Source organism: Bos indicus, chromosome 15 (assembly GCF_029378745.1).
Source record: "Bos indicus isolate NIAB-ARS_2022 breed Sahiwal x Tharparkar chromosome 15, NIAB-ARS_B.indTharparkar_mat_pri_1.0, whole genome shotgun sequence".
Lineage (NCBI taxonomy): Eukaryota > Metazoa > Chordata > Mammalia > Artiodactyla > Bovidae > Bos > Bos indicus.
The window spans coordinates 60,230,955-60,239,879 of record NC_091774.1 but is presented as its reverse complement, the minus strand read 5'-3'; positions in this window follow the sequence as shown (position 1 = coordinate 60,239,879).

The following is an 8,925-nucleotide window of genomic DNA, read 5'->3' as shown; positions in this document are numbered from 1 at the left end:
AGTTTCAGCTTTAGCATCATTCCTTCCAAAAAAATCCCAGGGCTGATCTCCTTCAGAATGGACTGGTTGGATCTCCTTGCAGTCCAAGGGACTCTCAAGAGTCTTCTCCAACACCACAGTTCAAAAGCATCAATTCTTCAGTGCTCAGCTTTCTTCACAGTCCAACTCTCACACCCATACATGACCACAGGAAAAACCATAGCCTTGACTAGACGGACCTTTGTTGGCAAAGTAATGTCTCTGCTTTTCAATATGCAATCTAGGTTGGTCATAACTTTCCTTCCAAGGAGTAGCACCCTACAAGCCATACAAGCAATGAAAATCAGGACCCTGGGGAGAAGTCTCACATGAATATTTTGAACACTCATTTGTTTTTTAAAAGAGTATTTTACAGTGATAATATTCCTTCTGGTCAGTTAGTGAAATTATTCTAAGGACTATTGTGGAAGAATTCTAAGAAATTATTCTCATACTACTTTTGGAAGAAGCAAAGTAGGCAGAGGAGTACTAGATAAACTGACACAAAGGATAATTTAGAAAATATGAGCAGTGGGCCAGCAAAGAGACAGAACTGGGAAGTGTGGGGAGCAGGTATCTTCACCAAGGATGGAATATGATATGAATCATGCCTAAGGCTTGACAAAATTGACTACAAATAAATAATTGCTTTAAGCATAAGAAAAATAAATAGCAAAGGAAATGTTTTAATATCACATATCAAACGCCCCCCAGATTTAAATATCAGTAACAGCAATAACAAGTTGAATTTTCTAAGGTTCTTCTCGAAAAGCACATGTTCCTTCTTGAAAAACACTTCTCAAAAAGCTCAGTTATAACCGTGTCCAGCTCTTTACGACCCCATGGACTGTAGCCCAACAGGCTCCTCTGTCCCTGGGATTTTTCAGGCAAGAATACTGGATTGGATCACCATTTCCTTCTCCAGGGGATCTTCCCGACCCAGGGATCAAACCCATATCTCCTGCATCTCTTGCTTTGGCAGGGAGATTCTTTACCACTGAGCCATCTGGGAAGCACCTGGAAAGCACTTGGGAACATATCATGTTCATATGAGGATGTAGAAATTTAGCCTCAGGGTACTCTAGTGGGTGCTATAAGTATATTTAAGTTTTGCAGGTGAGAAAACAAGAAGGGCTGTGGTTGGAATCATCATGATCACAACAGTGATTTTCACTATTATGAGAGTGATGGTTGGCATACTTTGCAAAGCACTGTGCTAAATTCTTTGTAATCATAATCTCATTTAATATTTCAAATAACCCCATTAACTTGGTATGTATCACCTTGGAGAAAAGAGTTGGATGTGGTTACAAACCTCACCTAGAGTCAGTAACTTCTATGAGGCAAGGGCAAGATTCGAACTTAGATCTCTAAGATTCTGAATCATTATTGTTAACCACTAGGGAGAAGTACTCCCAATGAATGCCCTATGTGATGACATACACTTGAGGTCACAGAGTGGACAGACCTACAGAATGCTAAAGTTCAGTCTGCAAATCTATATTCAAGAAATAGAGTACCCCATATTCTCCCAAAGCAGCTGCAACAGGCAGTGATGACCACACTGTGGAGAACAGGCTGTCACTCCCTTCATCAGCACAATGTGTCAGGAAAGATGAGTGGGGGCCGGCACAAGTGGTGGATGAAATGGAAGGGTGGTGAGTCATGCTCTCATCTTAACATCTAAAAATAATCTCAGCATATTAAAAGAACACATTTCCTCCCATAAAAATGAATTTTTTTTTTTTTACCTATATGCCTGTAATTTTCCATTTCCAAACTGTAGTCCATTGGCACTGAGATATATCCCTCGAAAATATTAACTATCATTCCAAGAAGCCAGGGAGCCAATTTAAATTGTGGCATCTACACAGGCCATTGATAATGCAGGCTGAGAGATCAGCTGGTTGCCAGGAATGTCCTTTGAAATAACTTTAAGAGAAATGGGCATAGTTCAGAGGCCTTTAGACACAGTTAGTATCTTTTGCTCACAAACTCACTCACCAGAGGTCTTTAGGAGGTAAAATAATTTGTCCAGCTCCATCAAAATCCACATCTAGGCCCTCACATTCATATGAAAGAGAAGCAGACAGATTTCCCCATTCCTTGTAATCACAGCAATAAATCTGCCATTATTGAGGAGATCAAACCCTGGGTGGCTTTTGAAGGGGCACCAAAGGGACAAAGGCATATGCCTGGGAGCATAAAAATACATCTAAGATCTGCATAGTGAATCACTGGTTATTTTTAAAATTGAAACTGAATTGATCTTAAACTTAGTTATATATGCACTCCAGACATGGAAGTCATCTTGAATTTTTTGCTGACATCTGTGGAATCCAACAGAAAAAAGGAAGGAAAATGTGATATACCAGTTTGTCTCCACTTCCCGTGATTAGTGGTCAAAAATTATACTGATATTCTGACCAATTAAAGCCTCAAGAAGTATAGCTTTACCCCTGACACATCGCCATGTGGCAACTTTGTCAAAATAGCTGCTTGGGAAATGTTTAATCAATAAAAATGAAGGTATTTGAATATGTGGAAAATGTCAGCACCTCGGGGAACAGATAGCAGGATGCAGCTGTTTGTTAATTAAGTTTACAAAGACCGTAAAATTAATGAAGCCAATAGCTCATATATGTCATTACTAGAGAAACAGCTGTTTCCCCCACTCTGACTCAATCTATACATGTCCCACCCCCACAATAGCTGTCATGTTTTGTGAATACTTGCTTCATCTACAAACCTTAATCAATCTTAGGAGAATTTACCAAAAAGGTTTTCAGAATTTCATCATGGATCATTGCATTTAATTGGTGACTCAGTTTTTATACACTGTTACTGTGAGTTATCAGATTCCCATTTCATTTTGGGAAAGCACACAGAGAAAGAGGTGGGTAAGTGAGGAGAGTTACAACCCAATTACTAAGGTGCAATGGCTCCTAGGACATGCATTTTTTCAGACAAGAAAATAGAAAAACAACAGATAACACATCACCCAGGGAATGACAGAAGCAGAGTATCTAGTTATAATCACCATGTAATACTACTGCGTTTCCCAGATGGTGCAGTGGCAAAGAATCTGTCTGCAATGCAGGAGACATGGGTCTGATCCCTGGGTTAGGAAGATCCTCTGGAGGAGGAAATGGCAACCCACTCAAGTATTCTTGCCAGGAGAATCTCGTGGACAAAGGGGCCTAGTGGGCTATAGTGCATAGGATGGCAAAGAGTTGGAACATGACTGAGCAACTGTGCATGCATGCATGGTATATTACCATTGTCTAGTCATATATACAGATCAAAGAAACCAAAATCATAGTGCCTTACTTACACCTCACCAGGAGTACTGTGTCCATTTCAAGATATCGTTAGTTATTTAAAACACTGGCTAATTTGAACACTCTCAAAAAGGAGACTAGGGTTATAACAGACTGAAATCCATCTCTTATTACTAATTCCAACCATGCTTACATGAGAAGCTATTATAAGGGCAGTCCAAAGTAAAAGATGTGAGAATACTATTTAAAAATATGGTAGAATAAATCTCATCATGCTCATGCTCATCATCATTATTAATAATTATCTTTTAATATTTTATAGATGATTCTTAAAGTTATATAGTTAATTTTAGTATTTTAGGTGAGATTATAATTATATAATAGGTATCGATTAGTTTCTATTCTAGGAAACTAATTCAAATCATTACACAGACTATTTAAATTTTAAGACTCAGTTCCACTTTGATCCAAAACTGGTTTTCTTCTTTTTCTCCTCATTTCTTTCCCTTCCATTCCAAGGCTCAGATCTTGCTACAGTTTTTCATGAAGAAAAGTGGTAACACTATACACCAAAGGAACTCACATTTATCTTGATGGTACTGTTGTGACATGGTGACACTGAGAAATAGTGACTCTATGAAATGATAACTACAGCCACTATTATTGCTGTTGTTCAGTCGCTAAGTCATGTCCAACTCTTTGAGACGCCATGGACTGCAGCACTCCAGGCTTTCCTGTCCTTCTCTGTCTTCCGGAGTTTGCTCAGACTCGTGTCCATTTAGTCAGTGATGTTATTCAATCACCTCATCCTGTGTTGCTCCCTTCTCCTCCTGCCCTCAGTATTTCCCAGGGTCTTTTCCAATGAGTCAGCTCTTCACATCAGGTGGCCAAAGCTTCAGCATCAGTCCTTCCAATGAATATTCAGGGTCGATTTGCTTTAGGATGACTGGTTTGATCTTGCGGTCCAAGGGACTCCCAAGAGTCTTCTTCAGCCCCACAATGAGAAAGCAACAATTCTTTGGCACTCAGCCTTCTTTATGGTCCAACTCTCATATCCATAGACGACTACTGGAAAATCCATAGCTTTGACTATAGGGACCTTTGCCGGCCAAGTGATGTCTCCACTTTCAAATACACTGTCTAGGTTTGCCATAGCTTTCCTTCCATGGAGCAAATTTCTTTTAATTTCATGGTTGCAGTCATCATCCACAGTGATTTTGGAGCCCAAGAAGATAAAAGTTGTCACTGTTTCCACTTTCTTCCCCTTCTATTTGCCAGAAAGATGCCAGGATCTTAGTTTTTGGCATGTTGAGTTTTAAATTGGCTTCTTCACTCTTCTCTTTAACCCTCATCAAGAGGCTCTTAGTTCCTGTTCGTTTTCTGCCATTAGCGTGGCATTACCTGCTTAATATTTAATTTTCATAAAAAAATATCACTGACTTTTTTTTTCTTTTTCTTTTTTTAAATTTTATTTTATTTTCAAACTTTACAAATTGTATTAGTTTTATTTTCAATCTTTTTCACTATTCTTCAACTCAATAACTTTTTTCAAATTTTGGAAAACATTTTTCTTCTGCAGTCAAATTTATGTACCAAGATTTTTATTCAAAAAATTTCACTCTCATTTCTTTCCATCCTGCCCTTTTCCTTTCCCTACTACAAGTGACTATTTTCATCAGTTTTCTATTTTATCCAACCCCTGTGTCTTTTAAAAAAGCAAACATATGTTTTTGTTTACACATATATATCTTTTATATACATGTATACATATCAACTGATATATATATACAAATATATCCATATTCCCTCTTATGCAAAAAATATCTTATATATAATCATATATATTAATTATATATAATCTTATATATAATTATATGTAATTGTATATATATTATATCTTATAATATTAAATAACAAGCTACTCCAACAATCATTCCGTATCATTATTCACAGATCCCCCTGTTACTTTTGCTGCTGATTGGTGCTCCAGTGTGTGGAAAGAGCGTAGTCCATTCACAAGACCCCTTTCTGCTAGTCCTGTGTGTTGCTGCCAGTCTCTTGTACAATCTAGAGTATTTCCTCAATTTGTCCCACCCTCTCCTTCCCCAACTGTGTCCACAAGTCCATTCTCTATGTCTGTGTCTCTATTCCTGCCCTTCAAATAGGCTGACACGTATACACTGCCATGTGTAAAATAAATAGCCAGTGGGAAGCGGCTGCATGGTACAGGGAGTTCACGTCAGTATTCTATGATGACCTAGATGCGTGGGATGGGGGTGGTGGGAGGAAGGCTCAGAGGGAAGGGATGTATGTATACATATAGCTAATTCATGTTGTTGTACAGCAGAAACTAACACAACATTGAAAAGTGACTATGTGTATTTGCCTCTTGCCTGGAAAATCCCATGGATGGAGGAGCCTGGTAGGCTGCAGTCCATGGGGTTGCTAAGAGTCGGACACGACTGAGCGACTTCACTTTCACTTTTCACTTTCATGCATTGGAGAAGGAAATGGCAACCCACTCCAGTGTTCTTGCCTGGAGAATCCCAGGGACAGGGGAGCTTGGTGGGCTGCCATCTATGGGGTCGCACAGAGTAGGACACGACTGAAGCGACTTAGCAGCAGCTCAGACGTGTCTGAGTCTTTGTGACCCCGTGGACTGTAGCCCATAAGGCTCCTCTGTCCATGGAATTTTCCAGGAAAGGATAGCAGAGTGGATTGCCATTTCCTACTCCAGGGAATCTTCCTGACCCAGGAATCGAACCTGTGTCTCTTGTATCTCCTGCATTGGCAGCTGGATTCTTTACCACTGCGCCACCTGGGAAGTCTACTCCCACAGGCAAAAAAAAAAAAAAAAGAAATTAAAAAATAGAGCAACTGTCTGTAAATCACTTGCTTTTATCACTCTGCTTTATTGTTCTTGAAGCCTGGACCATTCCAACAGTACCTTGATCATTAACTTGCTTATTTCCCGGTATAGACACCAGGAAGCCAGATATTTTGTGTGTTTTACTATACCTGCATTACCTAGAAGAGTGCCAGGCATTTTCAGAAGCTCCTTCATTGAATGAGTGCTTTTGCTCTGCCCCTTTAAAATATCTTGGTGGTTAATGACTTTTGAAAAGGAAGATGAGGAAGTAGTCATTATGGTAAAAGGAGATAAGCTGCAAAGGTGGTGATTTTCCATTTCATGAGATGAAGAGGTGTCTTCTGCCTGACATAACTTAGCAACAAGCTAGGGCAGACAGTGTGTGGAGTGGGAGGAAGAGAACACTCGAGGAATCGTAGAAGCAAAGTATTGTAAACATTCAGAGCTGGGATTTTTATTCTGATTCTGTTACTTAGTAGCCTATGACCTTGGACAGATTAGTTAACTTCTCTGACCTGTGGATTCCTATCTATAAAACTGCAACAATAATAATTACCTCATAGAATTGTTGTAAGGATAAAACAGGATAATCTATTGAAAAGGCTTAACATATAGCATATGATATCAATGAATATTAATCATCATTGCCATTACTATTAGAGGAAAACAATATTTAAGTCCTTCTGGAATCTGGATAAACACAGTGAGAATATTATACTTTGCTGTTGTTGAGGATGTAGGGTCATAATGTAACTAGACACTGACTCGACATTTAGAAAACAAATATGAATCAGAGTTAATAAGCACTGCAGATAAAGAAGCCAAATCTCAAAATGAGACCTGTTCCCAATGTGTTGGCCCAGTGCTGTTTATGACAGAAGAACAACAGTAACGTTAGCTACCTTATTATTTGACAGACATGATATGCTAGATGCTTGCAATGCAATATTTCATGCTATCTAAGTACATTAAAAAACTTCTTTTCAGTACCAGTGCTATTTGAAAGAGAGAACTGGTTAAGTCATTTATCAGCTACTAAGACCAAAATTTGATTTCCCTCCATCCCCAGCTAAACTGTAGTCACATAAGAAAATCTTGAGGGAAAAGAAATGAGCAATAGTAAATTTTGATATTCAATAAGGAGAGCAGGATCTGGAAAGTCTGCATAATGATGGCTGTTTTGGAGACTGGGCTCTCAGGAGGACCACACTGGAAAGGCCCAAGTGCCATTGTATGAACTGGCAAAGAAACAGTAAGGCTACACAGGCCCTCAAGGGTGCTGGAATGTAATAGGGTGTCCAACAGGAGAGGTTGCAGACACCAACTTTGCAGCTTTGTCCCGAGAGAGGTCACCATAACTGTATGCAAATACTCTGCACTTGTGAGGCCTATTCCCATGCGTCTCCCCTCATACACTCTCTCCTAAAAACAGCAGAGCACAGGATAAAAGGGTTTCTGTGTCTGCAATGTTTACACAGAATCTACTAAAGCTGCAATGCTTGATTCATATTTAATCACCAGATAAAAGTCAGGAGCTAGACAATGCCCCAAGTGAAAAAATTTAATGAGGCCCACTTTTTACTTTTACTAGGGGGACAAATGATTTTTAAATGTATATGTGCACAGTGGCCTCTGAGTGAAAAACTTAGGACCCACTGCTCTGATTACAAGATGCAACCCTCCTCAAACGCAGGGTTTGATGAATAATGCATCAGCATTGAGGGAGAGGTGGTAAGAAAACAGCGGACAATAGTCAAGGAATCAAGGGAATAAAGGGAGAACAGAGCAAATGGGCTCTATCGTCCCTGATTGTAGGAAGAGATTATATCGCTTTTCCGTGAGTGTGTTAGGACTGAAGTTAGAACTGCAGAGTCCTAATGGCCTTTTAAAAACATTTTATTTAACACTGTATGTTCAAATACTTAATTAAATGTTTACTAGTAAACAGACATCAGATGCTTCAAAATCTCACTTAATGTAATTAAACTACATATATTGTATGCTCAGACAACTGTGCCTTGGCTTTGAGAATTCTTTAGATACTCATGAAAATCCATATTTAGCATTCTAGCATACTTTTTAAAGTAGTCTCTTGGTAGCAAGAAACTACTTCCATTTTTTAATGTCTCCCTAAAAGAGAGAAGAGTGATTAAGAGGAATTGAAAAACACAGGAAGGACCATAGAAACGTAGATTTCATCTGTATTCACTATTGGTGTTCTATCTATACCCAGATATCTTTCTTGGCATTTCCTGTGTAATGTCATTAGGACTTTGCCTCGCAGTCATTACAAGTAGGAATGTTATCTATCAACTTTGAATCTCTTTTATTATTATATGACTAAGTATTTGTACAAATGCCAACCCTTCAATATACCACTAAAAAAGCAATATTATATAACACATGCACATTATATTAATAATAAAAAATGAGTCATCTTTGTATTGGGTTTTTTATTGTTATTCATATATTCCTCTCTTTTAATTATTCAAGTAATGCAGGAATAAATTCTTTATGTAAAAAATTAAAACAAATTTCAGCAATAGGATAAAAGCATAGGTCTTGAATTTTTTTATCTTAATTCCTTCCCCCCAACTGCCACTATAATTGTTTTGTTGTGTATTTCTCTAGACCTTTTCCTTTACTTTTACAAAAACAAAACAAACACATAAATGTGCATACAGTCTGGACTTCCCTGGCAGTCCAGTGGTTAAGACTCTGAGCTTCAAATGCAGGGCACAGTTTTGATCCCTGGTC